This window comes from Hyperoodon ampullatus (genome assembly GCF_949752795.1).
Source record: "Hyperoodon ampullatus genome assembly, chromosome: 2".
NCBI lineage: Eukaryota > Metazoa > Chordata > Mammalia > Artiodactyla > Ziphiidae > Hyperoodon > Hyperoodon ampullatus.
In genome coordinates this window covers 1,759,240-1,781,602 of record NC_136915.1, presented here as the reverse complement: position 1 = coordinate 1,781,602, position 22,363 = coordinate 1,759,240, and the positions used below count along the sequence as shown (strand labels likewise).

Below are 22,363 nucleotides of genomic sequence, written 5' to 3'. Positions count from 1 at the left end.
CTCCTCCCCGGCTGACACTGATCGTGTTTCTAAAAATTAAAACAAGGCAGCAAAATCCTTCCGTTTAAAGAACTCCATCTTCTTGAATTGCCGATCACGCTGTCTGCCAACCCCAGGACAACCTAAAATTACTCTAAATCACTTTTCAAACCTTAGAAAACCACGAAGCAGAATGATCTCCTGTGTTTATCACACATTATACTTAAGCTATTGGCCAGCCATCTGAGCGGCATAGAAGTCACAGGGTGGCGGCCTCTGGAGTTTGTAGAAGACATGGGTTGGGGGGTTAGGCCGGCGAGGGCCGGAACCACAGACGAACTGCACCCCACAATCGAGTCAGAGGGGTCGGCGAGCTGGCTGGACAGAGGGTGGGTGTACCCAGGGGCCTGCAGCACCCCCAGGTGGTAGGGGCCACAGCCTGGCCAGGCAGACCTCTCCCCAGAGGCGCCCTGGGGAACACGGTTCCATGCGGGATGCCTTGGGCAGCCATTCATTGTTGTGGGTTGGACAGTGTCCCCCAGATTCACGTGTTGGAGCCCTAACGCCCAGCATCTCAGAGTGTGACCCTGTTTGGAAATAGGATCAGTGCAGATGTAATTAGGGAAGTTAAGATGAGGTCTTAGGGGGGCCTAGTCCCATAAGACTGGTGTCCTCATAAAGCGGGAGGTTTGGACACAGACACACACAGGGAGAGGGCGTGTGAAGGCGAAGCAGAGCTGGGGTGAGGTGTCCACAAGCCGAGGAGCCCCAAGGATCACCAGCAAACCACCAGAGTCCAGGGGAGGGGCCAGGAGGAGGAACCAGCCCTGCGACACCTGGATCTTGGACTTCCGGCCTCAAGAACGGAAGAGGCAGATCCCTGCTGCCTGAGCCCCTGGTCTGGGGCGCTTGTAGAGACCAACACACCCACTAATCTCACTGATGGATTTCACTTCACATCTTTGAACTGAGCATCCGCTGTGCACGACGGTCCAGGGCCTCATCCAGGCCGTCGGGATGGACACGTAGTTTGGACCAACAGGGTTTGCTGAGTGAGCTGCCCGTGTTTCTTAAAAACACCCTCTGAGGCTCGGTGCTGGGGGCTTCCACGAGCACCCCCTCCCTAAAGCGTTCTGGAAGCTGTGTTTGCAGGTCCCCAGGCCCTGCCTCTTGGAATGGTGCTACACTGACCCTTGACGCCTGCCGCTGTGTGTCTGAGACTATAAAACGAGGACAGGCTCTCCCCCACCTCATCACGGCCTCTGAAGGTTAAGGGACAGCAGAGCTCAGACCCACGCCGCACGTGTCTACACTTTCCGAATCGCTCATCTTATTTCCCGACTCACAGCCGGGTCTCCCCAAACTGCCATCGGGGTTATCCCCTCCTCGGCAGGTGTGGGTCTTCCTGTTCGGCTGGTTCACTGCTGTCAGCCCTGAATTACTCCCTTCCCAGGGGCAGGGTCATTTCTGTCCGAACAGGCTGCTCACAAAACCAGGGTAAACGGACGATGAATAAATGCACAGAGACTGGGACCCAGGCAAGGGCACTGCGCTCCCGATGGCTCTGCAGCGCTGCACATTTGGAGTTCAGATGATTTCGCTCCCCTGGGATACCCTGTTCCATCTTAAAAACATAAGCCAGCACATCCATAAAGACAGAAAGTAGAAGAGAGAGTGCCACGGGCTGGGGGAGGGGGTGGGGTGACGGTTTAATGGGACGGAGTTTTTGTTGGAGACGATGAAAAAATTCTGGGACAGAGAGCAGAGAGAGGTGGCAGCCATATGCGCACGGGGACGTACTTAATGCGGCGAATCACACACTCACTGATGCTCAAGATGACAGCTCTGATCTGTTGTCTATTTCACCGAAATTGGAAAGTTCTGGGGAGAAGCTGCTCCCAGCACCCCACCTCCTCCTCCCCATCTCCACCTCCGGCTCCTTCAGAAGAAACCCCGCGTCTTCCCCAGGTCACACACTCGCTCTCCCTCTTCCATACCCAGTGACACGCGTCTGGGGACCAATCGAGGACGCGGTGACTGCATGGGACGGGGAGGGGCTTGTAGACCCAGGGCGGCCCCTCCGAGCCCCTCGTGGAGGAGAGAGACCCCTCCACCCGCCTCTGGAGAAGGCTGCCGGCCCCGGAGCCTGGTGACAAAGTGCCTTCCAAGCAAGGGGACAAAGGGCACAGCCAGGAAGTGATTTTAAACCTAATGGTTCCCGTGTCTTTTGTTCAGCATCTTTGGGGCGCCTGGCAGGCCTGCTCACACTGCATCCAGTGAAAATCGCAGGAAGGCCGATGTCTGGAATCTCGTAACAGGGGCAGCGCCTGGTCGCGGGATGGGGCAAGCTCATGTTTTCTAAGACGCCGAGAAAAATCCCCACGCAGATGTCTGATCGCTCCAGAAAGCAGGCATGCTGACAGCCCCTCTGGACCGCGCTGGCTGGGCTTGGGAGCCATCTCTGGCAGCCGGGCGGGCAGGGGACACTTAATTGTGGGCCGTTCGCTGGCAGGGAGCCCTGCCTCTTCCAGGGGCAGCCAGCATGGTAATGAGACAGTTTCTATGGAAATGAGCTTATAACTATTCATTTTCTCCCCATTCCCGACCCATCCACAAAGAGGTTTTCCAAAGTGACCCCCATTTTCCTACCCCCGACATGTCCTCACGCCATCGCCGAGCAGCTAATCAGCCTGAGGAGAAAGGAGAGAGGAAATGCAGGCCTTTGACAAGATGTGGGAAACCCCTCGGTCTGCACTCGCTGTGTCTGTGACCAGCAAACAAAAAGCCCTCGCCGGCCCCGCGGCCAAGTTTCCAGTAAACTTTTCCCTGAGTCCTCTGAGCGCGTTTTGTGTGTGTTTTCTGGTGGGATCTGAAGCACGCCTTTGCCATCTTTTGAGAAACTCTGCAAACCGTCCTGTTCTGCTGGAACGTTCGTGGTTGGCCTCCTTCACCTGTCGCCCGGTCCCCGCGAACCCCTGTCTTTCTTGGGACAGAAAAGGGCCCCAAGGGGGAGGGGGGTCAGGGTACCGTCAAGCCCGGTCGCTCACCCCCTTCAGGTGGTCAGGGATATGGGGAAGGGGACTACCAATTTCATCACATTTCCTCTCCCTTCTTAGGGTCTCAGAAACTAGAGGGACAACATCGTCGTGGGGAGAGGAAAAGTAAAAGAAGGGAAGCCACCAACCCACAGGGGAGTCTGCCTGAGACGCGGCGCAGGGGCTCAGACCTGGCCTCTTCCTGGCTGTGTGGTCTCAGGCCGACACTTGATCTCTCTGAGTCCTGCCCCTCATCTGGAAGTGGAGGTGGGCGGGCCTCCTTGGTCATCGCTGACTATTGAGTTCTCGTCACGCGCTGTCCCGGGTACGGACTGAGGACACTGACCGAGAGGGGCATCCTGATCCAGGCTCTGTCTGTGCCTCACCTACGCCTTGGGCATGGGGAAGGTGGACCCTATTTGCTCCTTGGGCCCCGGGGGGGCCCCCTGCCTCCCTCCCTTGAGGCCTCCTTACTCAGGTGGGGATGGGGGGCTCTCCTTGAGGGCCTCTGTACCGTCACGCCTCCGGGATGCCCGAGGGGTGCCTGTGCACACAGTAGGCGCTGCACGGATGCTTGCTGAGCTCATCCCTCCCTCAGGGAGGGAGGGGCGTGACACGGTGTCCCAGGCTGACCCATCAGCAGGTGATTTTGACACGGGCTGAGCACAGGAGACCCAGGACTCCGGGAAGGCGGTCTGGCGTCCTACACCAGCCACTCACTGCCTCTCCAGCCCCCCCAGATGCCACACTCTCACCCAGGGCCTGACGCCCACGGGACCCCCAGCTCCATGTGCAGGGGTGAGACCCCTGGCCACGGGAAGAGGATGCCCGGCTGCCTCGGCCAGGCCCTCGGTGAGCACGCGAGGAAGTGTGAAGGTTCCACCCTGGGGAGGGCATGTGGGTCTCAGCAGATAAAAGTACAGGACAACAACAACAACAAAAAAAAAAAGTACAGGACACTCAGTCCTGAATTGCAGATAAACAACAGGCAAATTTTTACTCCAAGTGTGTCGCATGCCGGATGGAGGACTCTCTCCCACCCACTCACCCTGGGCTGTGTCTCGGGCCGCCCCCAGGTACACGTGGGGCTGCAGCCTGGCACCCAGCTCCCGCAGACCAGGGGGCTAGATTATTAAAGAAAAGTATTTAACAAACCCTGACACCCAGACTCCTTCCCCCACCCAGAAGCTGGTCGCATCCATTGGATCAACTTCTCCAGGCCTGGGTGTGGGGAAGGCGCCTTTCTCAGCTGTTAAAGAAAATATCAGTTTTAAAATTTAACTGACTCAGCAAAAAACCTAAACTACCAGTGGCTTAGGTACAGGATTAAAACACACACACACACACACACACACACACACACACACACAATTTTAAATACCTCTCATTTAAATAATCGTAGTACATTTTAAACAGAAAAAAGTTTTTAAGCTCCAAATTGGGTCGGTTCCCTCTTTTGGAAAGTAGCCCCCTTGAGGACAAGACCCAAGTTTTACTTTGTCTTGTGTTTCATCTTTGCTGCAGTCAGGGTGCCTCTCAGGGTACAGCCGAGTCTTTTGATGGAGAACATGGACCATTAAACGGAGAGGAGACCCCCTCCCCCTCCTGAGACCCTGGCTGCTGGTGGTCCTCGCACACAGACCAGGAAGGTTTGGATGCCAAAGATGTGGGGGAATTGTGATCTCAGGTCATGTGTCGTGTGTATGAAATACTTTATATGTATGACCAAGGGGTTTCCCACATCTTGTCATAATTAATTTAATTTATATATAACATAAAGACACATAATTTATGTAATTTATATATATTATATACATATATCTATATATAAAAGATAAACACACGAGACTGAAAACGTAAGCAAATATTATCTCTATGTGATGGGATGTGAGATTTTCATTTAAAAAATGTGCTTCAGTATTTTCTACAATGAGGATTCATTATATTTATAATTTCATAATTTTTATAGCATGTGACAATTTATGTTACATGTTTAGGTGGGAGAACAGATGTCTCCGTGCAGAAGCTGCTGGGCCTGCGGCGGCAGGGGGCTGGACAGGAGTGGGTGCTGGGCCTCTGGTGGCCCTGGGAGTGTCCTGCAGCATCACCAGCCCGGAGACTGCCCACCTGGGTGTCTCCCAGGACCCTCTCCGCTTGCAGACAAGTCTGAGCCACCCACGCAGAGCCTCCCGGTACAGCAGCTGACAGGGCGCCCCGTCAAATCCGGGAACTTTTCAGGAGGCATCTGTTCGGGCCATACGACCCTGCCCACAGAATAGGCCCAAGACTCCCCAAGTTTTCTGTAACACACGAGCCAGCATTTCTCTGCCATCTCGATCTCTGTCTCTGATCCAGCATCTCTTTTCTGCACAGGTGGACCTAGTCCCTCCAAACTGGACCTACTCGTGTCAGTGGGAATCCGTGCCGCCTCCCCACGCCGTTCTATTTCGAGTGCGGTCAGTGCAGGGCATGGAGCCTGGGGGAAGGGCTAAAACACAGTAAATACGATCTAAAGTGCAATAAATACAACAAAAAGCATGCTGTACTTGGGGTGTACTTCTATTAAAGATCATATGCTGTTTATCTGGAATTCAAGCATAACTGGGCATCCCGGGTTTTCCATCTGCTGATTCCGGCCCCATTCTCTGGGGATCTGATGTTGGTTTGGGCTCAGCCATTGCAGAGGGGCCTCCCTTTTGTACTTCCTGCTTTGTGAGCCCCACAGGCCGACCGGGCAGGTGCTGAACCCCCTGTCCTGGAACCTCAGTCTGGGAGACCGGGTGGCCATGCCAGCCCCAGGTGAGCATTTGCCTCTTAGACCCCTAGGCTGCGCCTCCTGCCCACTCCAGACCCAGTCACCACCCAGGGACTCGGTGACCTACGGCATGGCGCCACGTGCAGACCTCACAACCTCGGGCTCCCAGGTATCATTGGTCCCCCTCTGGACACTGTGGGAACCACTGGTCCCTTGAGGCAGCTGCAGTCTGTTCCCCCTGGGCTCCCGGAGGCCACGTGGACGGTGCAGAGACCCCCGCAGATGCCTGGCTCCCAGAAGCAGGTCTGGGAGGAGCCGGGGTGGTGGCCCACTGACCACAGAAGCACTGAGGTTCTGCACGGGTCCAACACTGTCTGCCGCAGAGAAAAATCTCCCCAAACAAGTATCTTTCCCTCTTTCCCATTCCCATCAGTTAAAACCCATCCAAGTGCGGAGCTCAGGCCCTCAACCGGAGGAGGGAGACGCCGGCAAGCAAAACCCTCCAAACCAGAAACACATTCTTGCCTCTTTTGGAGGGGGGTATTGATTTGAATGGGGGCCAATTCTTCTTGTTAATAGCAGTCATCGACCTAAACGGACCCAGCCACGAAAGCAGAAGCAACGGCTCCTTTTTTTTCTCTGCAGAGAGAGAGATGGGTGAGGATTCTCTGCAGGAATCCTCTTTATCATTTCTCCTCCAAGAATAATTGCCCCCAAAGTCACCCCAAATCAAACTGATCACAATTAACATTCAAACTGGCCCCAACCAAACGCGTCGCAACTGTTCTGCCACCCCGGGCCCGGCCCCACCTGTTGCTGGCCAGCAGAGCCCCCCATTCTATCACGGTCCAAGGAGGTTATGTGAATAAGTGGGAGGGGAAGTCAGCGAGATATATTAGCTCTGCGGGATATTCGTCATCTCTCTGTCTCTCCTTCTCCAGGAATATCAGTGATGAATTTGCAAATGGTTCTGGATTATGACAGAGCGCTTTCTCTCTTCTTTATTTATCCCTCCTCTGAGCACCTTGATCAGAGGCCACAGTGACAAATGCATGAATAAAAGGCAGAGACAGTATTTTAGCAACGTGTTGTAAATCTCCTCCTACGCATTATTAATTTAAGGAAGCCCATTACACCAAACAGCTCTGAGGAGGAAGACAAGGGTAAGGGCAGGAACGGCCCCGGCACTTGAGGGTCAGTGAAAGGAAAGGAGAAACCCAGCTGTGTCCCCGAGCCGAGGTCGGGCTGGTCTCTCACCAAATCCCCGAAGCCTTCAACCACCGAGGTTTTATTTAATTGAAAGACGAAACATTTGCTTCCCACAAACGCAAGCACATTTTGCAAAGTGGGAAATGGCACGGTCTGCAATGACCTCATTCTTCAGAGCTGGGACGGCGAGGCCTATGGGCTGCAGACGGCCGGGTGGGTCAGGAAATGCTGGTCCCTTCTGGAGGGAGGAAGGAGGAGAGCAAATGGGGGAGCTCAGGGAGGGCACAGCGTGCCGGCAACAAGGCAGCACCACCATGAAATCCGGGCACAACCCGAGAGCCGGGCAGGGATGCCGAGAGCCCGAAGCCAGAGTCCCCCCGAGAGGATGCTAATCGGGGCGGCAGGCACAGCGGTCGCATCCCCACCCAGCAGCCTGGGTTTTCTTCCCCCATTTTACTTTCTTTTAAAACCCTCCAAGAAAGGAGCCACGGGCCCCGGCCCATAACCGAACTGTTGCCCAGAGACCCGGGAGCAGCCTCTCCCAGGGACCTTCCTGGGAAATTTGCAGGGAGACCACCAGCCCTGCAACCTGGGGGTCCCTGAAGAAAAGCCAGGACATCCTGGAGGTCAGGGAGGCCACTGCCCAGCTCAGGCCAGGATTCCCATCCCAGAGCTCTGGACCCCACGTCGCAGACCTGCGTGGAGCCGACGGGAGCTCTGGGGTCGGGGAAGAAACAGCGTTTATTTCTAGAAGGGATGAAGGAGGTGGCTCGTGAAGACCCTTCATCCAGCCACACAAACAATTAGTTTTTGGGATTTGTTTGTGGGATTTTTCAACAACAGAATTTGGGTTTCTTTTTCTTTTGCTAAGACCGATTTTCCAGCAGTTTTCATAAGTGTTCCTCCCCGGCCCTGCCCGACTGCCCTCACCCACACTCGTCCCCCGGGGTTCCTGATGTAAGGGAGTGAGGGTGCCTGGGGTGATGGCTGGGGTGCGGGTCTGCACTTGCTCTGCGTGCCCTCCTCGGCCAAGACTGGCACCAAGGTACCCCCCACGGAGGCGTGAACCGGGATGCTCCGGCAATGAACACGTGCTGAAGGACTTGAGGACACCGGGGGCCCAGCTGGGACCTTGGGGAACACGGAAGTGGGAAGGGGGGAGAAGCCCCTGGAAGCCCTCTCAACCTGGAGCCCGGGGTCACAGGACGGCCGGGTCCTGGAGCTGGACGGGCCACGCCGCCGATGGCTGTCCGTCAGCCCCTTCTGACAGCGCCCCACGTGGCCTCTGTGTCCCGGAAGCGTCGAGCCACTTCTGGAGAACGCACAGGTGACCCTGTCCCCTCCTGTAAATGCCCGCCCAGGGGGGACAAGAGCACCCACCAGAAAATGTCCGCCCTGCTCCCGAGGGAGAGTGCGCCAGCCTGCGGTGACAGCCCCCATCAGCCCATTTAGGGACACGGCGGTGGATGCCGCGCAGATCCTAATGACTCATCCCAGGCAGAGCCCCGGTGGGTCTGCGTGACAGCGCAGCTGCTCGCGGGAAAGCAGTGGCTCTAACATGAGAAACGTACAGACAAAAGGGTTCACGGATCGGGAGAGACAGGATTGGAAGGGGGCGAGAAATCCCAGGTGGATCTGACTTTATTTTTTGTTCATCAGCCTAATTGCATCGGAAGTTGTGACTTTCTTTAAAGTGGAGCTCGGGGAAGGAAGATTCCCCGGCAACACGTTAAGTCAAAGTGCCCGAGTGTGGATCTCCGCGCAGATACGCATGTATTAAGTTGAATTTTGAAAGACAATTGTTGCATGGTATTAATATAATTGCCAGTTATAGAAACGGCATATTTACGGAGTTTTCTCTATAACCGTGCACGACGCACCGCCCAACAGTGACAGTTTAATATTCAGCTGGTGTTTACTTAGCATATGACTGTTAATCAGCGTAAATTAATGTGTACTTGAAACCTCCACTTAAAGCTCTGCTAATTATTTTTTGATCCAAACAGGACGGCCTCTTCCGGAGGGGGAATCGGGCTCTCCAGGACCAAACATCAGTGAGAGAAACTGCTGCCAGCGCTGCGGATCGGCCTCCAAAAGACCCAAGGCAGGTTCTTGCGGGCGTTTTCCCCGCAGCAAAGGATGGGGGCTTTCCCCGTGAACCCCGCTCTGGTCCAGCCCGGTGGCCAGCCCCGTGCCAGGGACCCCAGCCTTCCACCCAGGAGAGCTAACTGCTCGTTGGCTGGGTGAAGGCTGTGCGTTCCATTCTGCTGAACTGCCGAACTGGGACCACGTTCCGGGCACAGGCAGTGTAGCCTGGACACACGCACGGGCACACGTGGATACACGCATGCACACGTGCACGCACAGCCCGGGGCTCCACGCCGTTTCTGGCTCCGCTCCCAGCCCGTGACCCTCACCCCACCCCCCCGCAGCCTCCACCCCACTCAGCACTCACCTCTCCTGTGAACACGAGGATGCGCGCGGGCCAGGAGGAGGGCAGGGAGGAAAGAGAGGGCAGGCCCGGCAGGAAAGGCCGGGGAGGGGGTCTACTCTCTTCTCCCACTCAGAAGAGAAGAGGCAGGCACGAGCACCGCCTGGGAGCAGCTCTGGCCCGGCCGTAGGCCTCAGGCTATCTGGTCAGCCGTTCTGGGCTGGTATTTCCTGGACATCTCCTGACTAAAGGCCCTTTAGAAGCAGCCTCTCTTGGGGCTCTCCTGGGGCTCAGGAGTCCTCCAGCCCTGGGCTCGGCAGGGAAAGAGGGGCCCCAGTAGGAAAGGTGGCATAGCGGAGGACCAGCCTGAGCCTCTGGGCAAAGCTCATTCTGCCTGAGAACGAGAGCCTGCTGGGACACTGTCCTTCATCAGGACGGTGGCCTTGGTGCCCTGGCTGAGTCCTGGCCACCTGGGTGGTGTCTTCGCAGCCCTCTGCAGGGGCCCTGGCCTGGGGATTAGGACGCACGGGGATAGCAAACAGCACAATCCCGAAGACCACTGGCCCTTGCTCTCAGAGACCCCAGGGGGAAACATGGCTCCATAAATAAGTGCGTTCAGTGCCGTAGAAGGCGCCACAGTGGACAAGGGCCCACTGTAGAAAGAGAGGTCACGGCAGGACCCCCACATGCTCCATACCTCCCCGGAGCCTGCTTCTTTGTCAGAGATGGGGATCGAATAGTGCCTGTTTAGAGGCCCAACAGGCCGGAACAGAGACGGTGCCTGGCAGATGAAGGCACTCAGTACATCTCAGTGGATGGGTGGACGGAGAGAGAAATGGGTGGACACATGGGTGGATGGATGGATAGAAGGATGGAAAGATGGATGGATGGTGGATGGATGAATGTCTGGGGAGAAGGATGGATGGATGATGGATGGTGGATGGATGGATGATGGATGGTGGATGGATGGATGATGGATGGTGGATGGATGGATGGGTGGATGGATGGGTGGGTGGATGGGTGGGTGGATGGGTGGGTGGATGGATGGATGGATGATGGGTGGATGGATGGGTGGGTGGGTGGATGGATGGAATGAGAGAAAGGTGGATGGATGATGGATGGTGGATGGATGGACAGACAAGTGAATGGTTGGATGAGTGAGACAGAATCACCCTGAAAGCCTCCTCCTCTTGTCCCTTCCTCCCGGACTCAGGGGAGCTTTAGACCATGGTCACCTCTACTCCAGACCAGACAGGGGGACGGGGTGCCCCAGGGCCCTAAGCCCACCTCCTGGTTAGGGGACACACACTGTGGCCCCATCTGCTGTGTCCAGAGACAAAGGCAGCGGGACCGCTGGATGACAACACAGGGGCCTGAGGTTCTGGTGACGATGCCATGACCAGGGGTCAAGGGTGACCCCCAGAGTCACAGCTCCTCACCTGAGGGCTGCCCCTCCCACCTCCCCACGCGCCCCGGGGGATAAAGAGCAGGGTTCTGCTTAGGCTGCAACGTTGTGACTGTGAACCGGCTTCCCCCAAAGTCTTTTGTTTCTCCCATTTGTTTGGAGTTCAAGTCCGGGAGGACGCCCAGATTCCCTGGGGGCGGAGGGCAAGTGTGCACGCACGTGCTCGCAGTGGGCGTCTGCAGGGGCCGGAGAGTAAACGCCTCCTTCTCAGACAGCCTGGGGCCACGTGTCCACATCAGACGAGGAAGCAAGTTCTGCGAGGTGGCCTGGCTCCCCCAAAGCCCCTCCACTAACCAATGGAAGCCGGGGGTGCAGACTGTGCCCGTGTGGTTGTGTGCTGGACTCTGCAGACGTGGGGAGGGATGTCTGTACCCGTCCTGGCCGTCCGGGGTGTGTTGTCTCCTTTCAGGAGCTGCCTATCCCCTGGGGACACCACACCAGCGGATCCCCAGCACTCAGCGTCTAGCATGGACACACCCAGCCACACAGGCCCCTTGTCAGCATCTCTTGTCCACGAGTGGCAGAGTCTTAGGAAACATGTGGGCTGCTGGCCCCACGGAGCACTGAGTGTCAACCCCAAGGACCAACATCGGCCAGACCCCAGCAGGAGTCTGTCCCAGGCCCAGCGGGAACTGGAATTGGCTTCCAAGGTGACAGCGGCCCGAGGGCGTCTCAGACACTGTGTCTCCCCACACTGGAGTTGGACGGTCAGCCTCACTGCCCCAGGCTGGACTCTCTGTCCTGAGCAATTCAGTTGCCCAAGAAGTTAATTAATATGAACTGTTGGTTTCTCTCTTCCTGGTGAAATAAAATCCGGCAAAGTCTTGGCATAAAAATGGTGTTCCGTGCCTGTGGGTCGGTGGCCACTTGAGTAACCGCAGATGCCAGCCTGGCCTTTGAGGCCATTGGCACAAACCCTGGACGGCTGGGAGCGTCCGCCCTCCCTGCAGAGGGGCTGCGACGTTGTCTCGGGACAAGTCCTATGTCCCTGACTCCCCAAGGACCCCGCACCGTGGGATCCACAGACACAAACCACTGGCCATGAGTGACACCACAACCGCAGAACCGTGGGCCAGACCACAGAACCTCTGGATGGACAGGACCCTGGAGGTTGCTGTGGCCGATGTCCCAGCAGCCTGAAGGGGACGCAGGCATAGAGGGCTTCAGGGACTTCCCAAACTCCTACCGGCCCCTAAGCCGACATTTTTTGCAGAAGGGAGAGCCAATGTGTGGGGGGATATGGTGACTCCCGCTGATTAAAAAACAGTCGCTGATGCCTTGGCTTTCTAGAGGACTTTGGACACGTGCTACATAAAGAGGACGGACTTGGAGATGTTGTGGGCACTGGTGTCTCGGGAGAGCAGGGCAGCGAGTGAGGGGCTACGGGTCCCGTGAGCCGGTGGTACTCCAGCCAAGACCCCTCTGGGTACCAGGGCAGGATGAGTCCGGTGGGACGGCAGTGTCGAATGCCAGGGAGGGAGGAGGAGCTGGGGCTGAGCGGGCCTGGAGGTCGGTCCTAGCGCCGCCTCGGGGCAACCCCCAGACCCCCTGCCTCGCCCACCTGGTGTCCAGGTACATCCTGCTCTCAGGTGACTCCCATCTGGATACACATAGGGCAGGTCAAGGGGTACAGACTATGGGACTGGGGGGAACTGGGACCGCCGAGATCCCAGGCCCAGCCCCAGAGAACACCCACACCCCGCTGGCTGCTCGACTCACAGGGCTGAGGACGCACCGGCGTCGCCCAGGTGATCAGACTCCGCGCGGGCCCACTTCTCTCAGGGGTCCAGCCCCAGCGGTGTCGGCTTCTTCTCTTGGTGGCTCTAAACCCAGAGGAGGAATGCGGTGGAGCACCTTCCACAGGGGGGTCACGTCTTCTTGCTACAAAACCCAGAATCACTCACAGATTCGCTCCCCCATGCCACCCCCCGGCTTGGCCACAGAAGGGACAGAAAGTCTCGGTGGGCAGGCTCTGTTTTCCCTTTTACAGACCATAATGAAACCGAGGAGTCCTGAAAACCACTCAGTGTCCCAGTTCCACTGGGAACAGGACCCGGGGAAGCCGCTACTCGGTGCTTCCGGAGGAAGGGCTCTAGAGAAGCGGGCAGCCGAGGTCAGGAAGCCGTGCAGAGCGGCCTCTCAGCTCTGCCCAGCAGGGAGCCCTCTAGACCCCCGAGGCTCCTTTTCAGCGGACTGCTCTGCTGCCGGGGGAAGACGCCCTCAGGATTCTCCTGGAAAATTCCATCTCACAAGAGAGGTCTTTGACCCAGACGGTGTGACCTTCCCACGGAAGCCTGGCCCTCTCAAGGTCATTCAGAGTCATTGCACTCAACAGCCCTGACCACAAACAAACCTTCCTGCCCCAGTCGGAAAGAGGGTTTCTGTCCTCAGAGCTGCTTCTGGGAGCCCGAAGGGCTGCTTTGGATGCTCACAGGTGAACTGAATGTTCCAGCTCATCCGGGGTCATCACAGTGACCCCCGCCCACCCCCCGCCATGGGTCCTGATTGTCCCACAGCCTGTCACACACTGAACTCACAAGAACGATTTGTCAGAAGAGGAAGCAGAGAATATTCCATGAATTCAAATCAGTAGAACGCACCTCCTCAAACTGTCCTGAAAGACCTGGCACTTATGATGACCCCAGAGACACTTCCTAAGCTTTCAGAGCATTTTAAGCCTGCAAGGTTCTTTTGTCAAATGGCTTAAATCTGAGCAAACTGAGGCTCAAAGGAGCGGGGAGGGACTGGCCAGTGTGGGCCGCAGGCGGTAGAGCCAGGGCTGGCCAGGGCATCCCCCATCAGGTGCGCAAGCGCGGGGCACACCTGTGCCGTGGTCCTGATGCTGGGGGAGACCCCCTGGATCTGGCCCGGCCACACCTGGAGGAAGAACAAAAGAGTAGACGGCGGTGCACTGGGTCCAGGGAGCGCATCACAGACGGCAAACCCACCCCAGGCCTCCTCCCCGAGCACTGGGGTCCCAGAGACACGGGCCTCCGATTAGACACAGTCACCTTCCTGTCTGGCTCCTGGGTGGGGACGACTCAGGATAAGGGGGTGTCGAGGAGGCTGCAGGCTCCTTGGTGTCGCCAGCAAGGGCGGGGTGGGGGACCCAGCAAACACTGAGCCCTTTGCAGAGGACACTCTGGCCAGAAAGAGACTTCTAGAACTCCGGGGACAGCTCAGCCAGGACACTGCACAGCTCACCTGAGGCTTGAAGACCTGGCATCCATGGGTGCCTCAGAGGCCCCGGGAAAGAGCCGACACACAAGAGGACAAGCGGGCATCTCCTGGATTCCAAAATCCAGAGCACTACTCCCAGGGCAAGGGCTGCCTGCAAAGGGGAAGCCCTGCCCCTCAGAAATGGGAGGGAAGTTCAAGGAGGGGGTGCCAGCTGCTCTGGGGGAGGGTGACTCACGGCTCCCAGCGTGTCGGCCCAACGGTGCACGTCGGGAGGGCCGGCTCCCCTGAAGCCCCAGGCCCCTGGCTTTGCAGGGCTGCCTGGTGATGGTCAACCCTAGAGTGAAAGACCCCGAGGGGCCTCCGCCTGGGATGCTGCTCTGTCCTGGCACCTGGCCTGCTCCCAGTGGTATGACGTCACCCCCAGTACTCCTTCATTTCCCTGGGACTCCTGCTTCTCCCCCAGCCTGGGGTCCCCAGTGTGAAGCCATGCTGACGTGCAACCATCCCCAGCCGCCCACAAGTGCACGAGCTACAGGCACTATGCCAGGGCCTGCATGAGGGCATTCAGAGCAGGGAGGGGCGAGCATGAGGGCCTGGAGAGGAGACTGCCCCCTCGGAGGCCGGAAGCAAATGCGTCCCATCTGGGTCTCTCCGATGGCGGCTCAGAAGTGAGCAGAAGAAGCAGCTCACAGAGAAGAGCCAGCCCAGAATCAGAGCTCCTCAGGGTAGCAGGTGGCCCAGGAAGCCAGCATCTGAATGGAGGGATGTTATGGAACGAAACAGGAAGCAGACCCTGACACATACACGGTGAGCCCTGCGCTGGGTCCGGCTGCAGCAAGTCGGCCCCCCACCACCGGGGGAACATGGAACCTCAGGCTTCTGCTCCTGGCCTGAGACCCAGGCTCACGGATGGACGCCAAGGACCTGCTAGTGACCTGGGACCCGGCCCCCATGCCTGGCACCTCACTGGCGAGCAATGCTGCCATGTGGGCCAGATGTACCTGGGCCTCCCCGAAGAGCCACAGATCAGACTGGGGCCCCATGCTTCACTAGGACACTGCAGGGCCATGGTGATGGACGCCAGCACCTGGAGCCCGTTGCTTAAGGAGGAGAAGACAGGAAAAGAGCGAAAACCAGAGAGGGAGGGACACAAGGGCAGTCCCTGGCCTGTATGGCCTCAGCTCACCCATAGCCTCACCTGGGCCGGCACCGCGGAGCAAAGCGGGGTCACAAAGGCATCGGCATTTCCAAGTCTGCCTGAGTCCAACTGCTGGACAGTGATCGGGGGGACAGCAGAGACATGAGTGGGACCAGGGGGACCACGTTGCACACCAAGGCACACGGGTTTCCCTTCCTTCTCCGGGTCCAAGATTATCCAGCACGAGGAAGCATCCTCACATCACTGCTTAGAAGTGAACACACCACACACACACAAGTGCACAAGCACATGTACACACCTACACACACGTGCCATCCTTGACAGCAGACTGCACACTAGTTCTAAAGCACATTATTTTTATAAACAGTTTCCAGTAGGATTCTTGAATGCTTTACATCGTCCCTCAGAAACTGAAGGGGGTTGGTTCCAGGACCCCTGCAGATACCAAAAGCCTTGGATGCTCAATTTCCTTATCTAAAACAGCATAGTATTTACACATAACCTACGCACATCCTCCCATACACTTTAAAATCACTGCTAGGTTGCTTCTAATACTTAATATGATGTAAATGCTATGGCAACAGTTGCCAGAGCCACACAGAGTCAAGTTTTGCCCTTTGGAACTTCATAGGATCTTGTTTTCAAGTATTTTCAGTCCTTGGTTGGTTGAATCAGCGGATGTAGAAGCTGAGGATATGGTGGGCTGACTGTCTGACTGTGCCCCGATGGTTTGCCTTTCTCAGAGATCAGGGGGCACCAGCCGAGAGGCCCTCTCAGTACAAAGTCGATGCTCACTCCCTGGCTAGTGGAGCCCCCATCTCTGCCAGAGCAGGTGAGGGGGTGTGATTGCCCCCAGGTGTGCAGGAACCGAGACTTTGCTGCGACACAGAATCCTGACGCCCCAGTGCATATGTCGGGTGGGGGGGGGTCTGAATGTTTTCCCCACCAACAAACCCTTTCCTGCAGAAGCCTGCATCCCATGGACCTAGAGACCTAGAGATTATCATACTGAGTGAAGTAAGTCGGACAGAGAAAGAGAACTATCGTATGATATTGCTTATATGTGGAATCTTAAAAAAAAATGATACAAAGGAACTTATTTACAAAACAGAAACAGACTCACAGGCTTAGAGCACGAACTTATGGTTACCAGGGGGGGATGTGGCAGGGGGGGACAGCTAGGGAGTTTGGGATTGACATGTCCACACTGCTATATTTAAAATAGATAGCCAACAAGGACCTACTATATGGCACGGGGAACTCTGCTCAGTATTCTGTAATAACCTAATTGGGAAAAGAATTTGAAAAAGAAAAAAAAAAAAGAAGCCTGCATCCCCATCCCGTCCCGATCCTCAGAGGCCTCAGGAGGTCCAGACCCAGCCGAGAGGCCATGGGATCCCCCGAGGTGGTGGTCACATCCTTCCTGATGCAGGGGGCTGCCCGACCTCTGGGTGACAGGGCTGCCCACATGCTGGGTGACAGGGGGCCAAGGCTTGCTCGGACAAAGTAGACCATTAACTGGACCCTGGCTAGACCCATCGCACTCTCTCGTTTTTCTTTTTTTGCGGTACGCGGGCCTCTCACTGCTGTGGCCTCTCCCGTTGCGGGGCACAGGCTCCGGACGCGCAGGCTCAGCGGCCATGGCTCAGGGGCCCAGCCGCTCCGCGGCACGTGGGATCTTCCCGGACCGGGGCACGAACCCGTGTCCCCTGCATCGGCAGGCGGACTCCCAACCACTGCGCCACCAGGGAAGCCCCATCGCACTTTCTTAACCCAGTGATTGGGAGCCCTGGTGGGTTGGGAGGACCTCGCCACATGGCCGAGACCTGGGCTGGTGAGCTGGAGGCCCCTGCCCCCTGCTTGCAGGTAAGATCTCTTTCCTGGAGGGTGAGGGTGGTAGATGATTAGGAGAGGCAGGATGTGCCAGGGCGCAGGGGTGCAGCCCCCTCCAGCCTCGGCCCTGACCACGCAGGCACTACCAGTGACGCCTGGGGAGGGTTGGCGAGTGCTGTGCTTTGCGCGGGAATTTTGATTACTTGACTCTGCTGCCCAGAGGAAGGGAGCCCTGGATGTGGCTGGATTAGGGTGACCTCGGGGAGGGGGGAGGAGACCTGGGGAGAAGCTCCCTGGACGGCGGGCCAGGTGGCATGGGGATCCCAGGGGTCAGCTCCACAGATGTCTTTGAGGCAGAGGCCTCTGGGTCCCCCCAGGACAAGGGGAAGAACGTCTCCTTTCTCAAGGTGGCAGCCAGGTGAGAGGACTCTCGGGGTTGCCTGCTGGCCGTCCCTGCTCCGGACGGGGGTTCATCTGCCTTCATCTGGATGGAGAGAACAGACACCTGGCCCAGGTGACTCAGACACGTCCTGCCTTGACCTTCTGGCCCTGGGGCGTCCTGGAACTCACAAAACTTTGGGCAAAGGAAGTGCCCTTTGCTGGGAGCTGCCCCAGGCAGATCCCGAGTCTTGGCCTCAGGCAGGTTGCCAAGCCCCGCTGGGGAAGGGGACTCGGCTTCCCCGTTTGTCAGCGGGGAGGTCGCTGCAGCCGCATGGTTGGGGTAGGACACCAATGGAATATTATTCAACTATAAAAACTAAGGCCTTAATCCTCACAAGCAAAGTCAGCTCTCAGGAAAGAGTCTGCAGCTCACATTAAGAGGAGCTTCATCCTTTCATTCATTTGCTTATTCACTCATTCCTAACACTCTATAATACATTTGCATTTTACTAAGACTCAAACTATAGGGCAGGACCTCAGTCCTCCTCTAACCATCCTGCTTGGGGCCTCCGTCCCCTGGGCCATCTGCCCGGCTTCCCCGCAGGCCTCCCCTGGAGGTCTCGGTCAGGCCCGGCCGCCACTGTGTCCGGCCTGACAGGGCGGAAGTGGATGAGCATCTCAAGTGAACGAGAATCACGGGGCAGGGCTGGTGTCCCTTCTCAGCAACGAGGACACCGAGACAGGAGAAGCTGGTCCCAGAGCTGCACCCACCAGTGAGGACTCATCAGCCCAGGCTGACCCCACAGATGGCCAGTGCCCATGGGAAGGCTGGGCCTCACACCCCCTCTCACGGACGCAGCTGCCCACATCCTGGGGCCCCAGCAACTTCCTCTGTGGGCAGTGGCGGCTGGGCCTCGCCTGCTGGTCCCATGGAGGTAGAACCAGCCTCCAGGGCTCAGGGGCATCCCTCCCACAGTGACGGGGCACAGGCGGTAGGAGGGGCCTGTCGCCCAGGACTGTGGTGGGCAGAGGCCTGCAGTGCCGAGGGAGGGGTCCTGGCGCGCCAGCAGGGGAGACTCCTCGCCTAAAACAGGCTGCCTGAGTGTCTGCTGTGAGGACCCTGGGCTGACGCCCCAGGGACACAGACCAGTCAGTCGGTCCCTTCGCACGCTCCGAGCTGCAGACACTGCCCCTCACGCTGGTTTCAGGTTCAGGAGGCTCAGCCCTTGCCCTGAACCTCACTGCTCAAAAAGGAGAATCCCAAATGGTTTCAAACCCTGTTGTCCTTTTCTTCCAGGAGGAAGAGAGACAGGTGGAGAGCCGGGCTCCCACAGGCAGTGGGGAAGCCGGCGCTCCTGCCCGTCCTGACGCCCCGATGGCGGGCAGACCCACGTCCCCTCTGCCCCGCAGACCGGCCCTCCCTGTGCGCCTCACCTGAACAGCCGGTGAGACCGGGGCACTCGGGCCGAGGGGTCGCCCTCTGCCCCGTCCCGGAAGGGCCTCGAACCAGCCACGTGGCCTGGCAAGGCCCCGATACAGCGACACACGCTCTCTTTTTGCTTTTATTTAAAAAGACAGGAGGCCGAAAAGACAGAGTGCAGGCTTCCGCGTGTGGGCGTGTGTGCCCGTGTTCACCAGCCCCCGTGTGATCTAATGAGAAACATAGCCGGAGCCTGCATCTGAGCAAATGTTTAGGATTCCCTAACGGAAAAGCTGCTACCGATGGCTCGGGGTGCCGCCGAGGAAGCCCGGGAGCTGGCCGGGGGCGCGTGATGCCAGGTTACCCCTCACCCGCGGAGACTACCCGGGGCCCGGCCGACGAAGCGCTTTGCCCGCAACACTTTGCCGCGGCTCTGCTGGCAGAAAATTATGTGAATGTCCCGGTTCCCCGTGTTGATGCCGCGTACATTAAGGTAAATGCCCAGTCTCGGGGGAGCGTGCGGCTCGGGGGCACCGGCTCCAGGAACCCCCCCAACACCCCCCGACGCACAGGCTGTCTGTCCTGATGCCCAGGCCACCTGAGAACCACACACGTTTTAGCTACAGCCTTCGAACGTCTGCTGCTGCTGCTGCTGAGAACGCGCCCTCCTCCTGTGCATCCCCGAGATCCAGATGCAATTTGGAACGTGAGATAAAGGAGGCGGGCAGCACTGTGGCCGGAGCTGACCCGGCAGCCCTCACCCCCGCGCCCGGGCGGGGCTCCCACGCTCAGCCGGGCAGCAAGTCCCGAGCTTGTTCACAGATGTTTTCACTCGGTTTTGTAAATGTGCTCCAGGTCTAAGGCATCGCTGTTTGTTCTAGAAATCAAAAGGTCTTGCCTGGCTGTGAAAGACGCCTGGCCACCACCCGCCCGAGCCCCTCCCCACCCCTTCCTGGAGGACCGGACCCGTGAACGCACCGGGGCAGGGGGACGCAGGGGGCGGGGGATGCCAAGGCTTTCGGTTTCTCCCGAGCTTCGTCTTACAATGTGCTCCCCGCTCCCGCAGGCTGAAGGTCTGCTTTTGGCTCAAGCCATGGTGTCTGTCCCCACAGCGGCAAATGCACAGTGTGGCCCCGAATTCAAGGAAGCACTTGCCCCAGTTGGACCCAAAGGCCACCGGCTCCTGGGGGCCAGGAAAAAAGTCCCCTTCCATAGCGACACAAACCTCCGTCACAGGACACCTGAGCCAGGCCAGGTCTTTGCTCGGCCACAACACGACCAGTTTCAAGTGCTGTCACCACCACGAAGCTAAGAGGGTGGGAATGGATCTGAGTCTCAGGAAAGTGCTGATGCGTCCCACCGTCTCTGTCTTTCTCCTTCTCTATTTCTCTGTTTCCCTCCGGCTCTCAAAAATCAGGACTGGCAAAGCACAACAGAATAAGGCTATTTATTTCCACAAAATTTATCATCCCCTGAAAGGGCCGCGGTGGCCAGTGTATTATTTACGCCTTGTCGGGACCCACCCTCCACTCCCTCACTCACATCCTCAGCAGCCGGGTTTGGGGGAGGGGGAGGGGGCGTGGGCAGGAGGGTCCGGGGAGAGGCCAGGCCAGGCCCGGCTGTGATATCTCACTGATAACGTATTGTACAATTAGATCAATTTGACAATTTCCATTATGGCTGATAAAATATTTATCGAGCCTTGGAGATGATGTCTGGTCTCTGCACCATTTGTTCTGCTAATGGGGGGGCAGTGACGAGGCTGCAGACAGAGCTGGGAGCTGGGTCCTCATCCCCTCCTCCCCATTAGGTTTGCAAATTGCCAGCACCAGTCGTAAATTACCACCCAGCCCAGCGAGATTGATGCCAGGCTGACAGGGTAGGTAGGTGACTTGTGATGACATTGTTTCATGGAAGCATTAATCATGGCAGAAAGAGGAAATACCCTCAAATTGGCCCATAAGTCTAAATATTAAGGAATGAGAAGCAGGCAGCTGGAGGATGGTTTTAACAAGAGCTGGAAATTGGGAAATGAAAAACATTTTCTATTATTTAACAAATCATCTTAATAATTCCCAGTGTTTTTGCTCGGAGTTCCGGGGAGCCCAGCCTGCAGGGACCAATCGTGCCGTGCTCCCTCGCCATCCCCGATGGTTAATAAAACGTGTCGGCCTCCAAGGCCGCCTTTGTCGCCAGATTTCCACGTTGGGGGAAAGGGGTGAAAATCGGGAGTAAAAGCACGTGTGGTGCCACAGGCTGGGGCCGCCTGCCTGGCCGGTGCCTCCACAGCAGCAAGCCTTTCTCTGAGGTGATGGATGTCGGACGCAGCGTCGCTCAGACCAAGCCCATCAGAGAGCTGCCCGCGTGCTCCGAAAACTGAGGCGGGGGGACCGGATGGGCTGCGGGGCTCGGGATGCAGGGAGGGGGTGCTCGGCTGTAGTCCCCACCTACAACCCACCATGCGGGGCAGCGAGCGTGCCCCACGTGCTGCTTCGAGGCCACGAGTGTCCACACTGGCTCGTTTTTACAGCGCTGAGCTGGGCTGTGCTGGTGAAATATCGCTGCAAAAGATAAATGGCCCTTAATGAATTGCCCTTAAGTTAGAGAGCCGACGTGGTTTTAATGGCAAATGAAAAATAAACATACCAATAAGTGAGTGAAAACGGTGGTCCGGGGCCGGTCCTCAGCAGAGACGGGTGGGGGTCGGAGAGGTTGGGGTCCGAGCCCAGACCCTTGGCCTGTGCCCTCCCGAGGCTGCTGGGCTCATCCTGAACTGGGGGCCCGCTGGGAGCCCCCGGTAGCCACGTTTCTACTCGGAAGGCCACAGTGCAGAGTAATTAAATTAAATTGATGCTGTCCCTGCTTTGAGGCCACCCTTGATTTAAGGCCAGAAAAGGAAGCAATTAAATTTAATAAAAACCAGGTTCCTAAACAAAGATACAAGGCCGGAGCGCCATCCGGAGACTGGTCCGCCCGAGGGGGACACTTTGGGTGCTGCCGATGTCGGCTTTAAAATAAAAGACATAATCTCCTCCCGAGCCTCTTGCTAACACGCTGCTCTGAACGCCCGTCCCGCTAATGACTTTGTCAAACACCAGAGCCTACAGTCCTTCTCGGGGTGGAGACTCATCAGCAGGCCGACTGCAGGGACCCGAAGCCCGCGTGTGTCTGGCAGGCGTCATTAAAGGTGGACCGTGGGGGCTCAAGGTCAGGGCGCATGGTCCCCCGGGGGAAGGTGCGAGGGGACGGCCGAGACGGGGGATGTGAGGAGTGGGAGGTGCAGGCGTCCTGGCAGGCTTCCTGCTGAGCCCCCAGCGGTGTCCGCGCTCCCGGGCCCCCCACCTCGACCACACTCAGCCCAGGAGCCCTCCCTGTGATGGAGCGGCTCCCGCTCCTGCAATAGCACCAGAGGTGGGGTGGGGGGACCGGAGCGGCAGTTTCTACAGAAGTTCTCCACTCGTGAGAATGTGAGAAATCACAGCCCAGCAGGGAGAGGGTGAACCACAGCAGGACAGC

The 22,363-nt window shown here is 57.6% G+C and overlaps 1 protein-coding gene across 3 annotated transcripts in view; it reads right to left on the bottom strand.

The window, feature by feature from the left end:
- Positions 1–22,363, bottom strand: part of PRDM16 (PR/SET domain 16) — a gene marked incomplete at both ends in the record, with an annotated part of 321,800 nt that overhangs the window by 233,296 nt on the left and 66,141 nt on the right. The gene's annotated exons all lie outside the window — the stretch shown is intronic.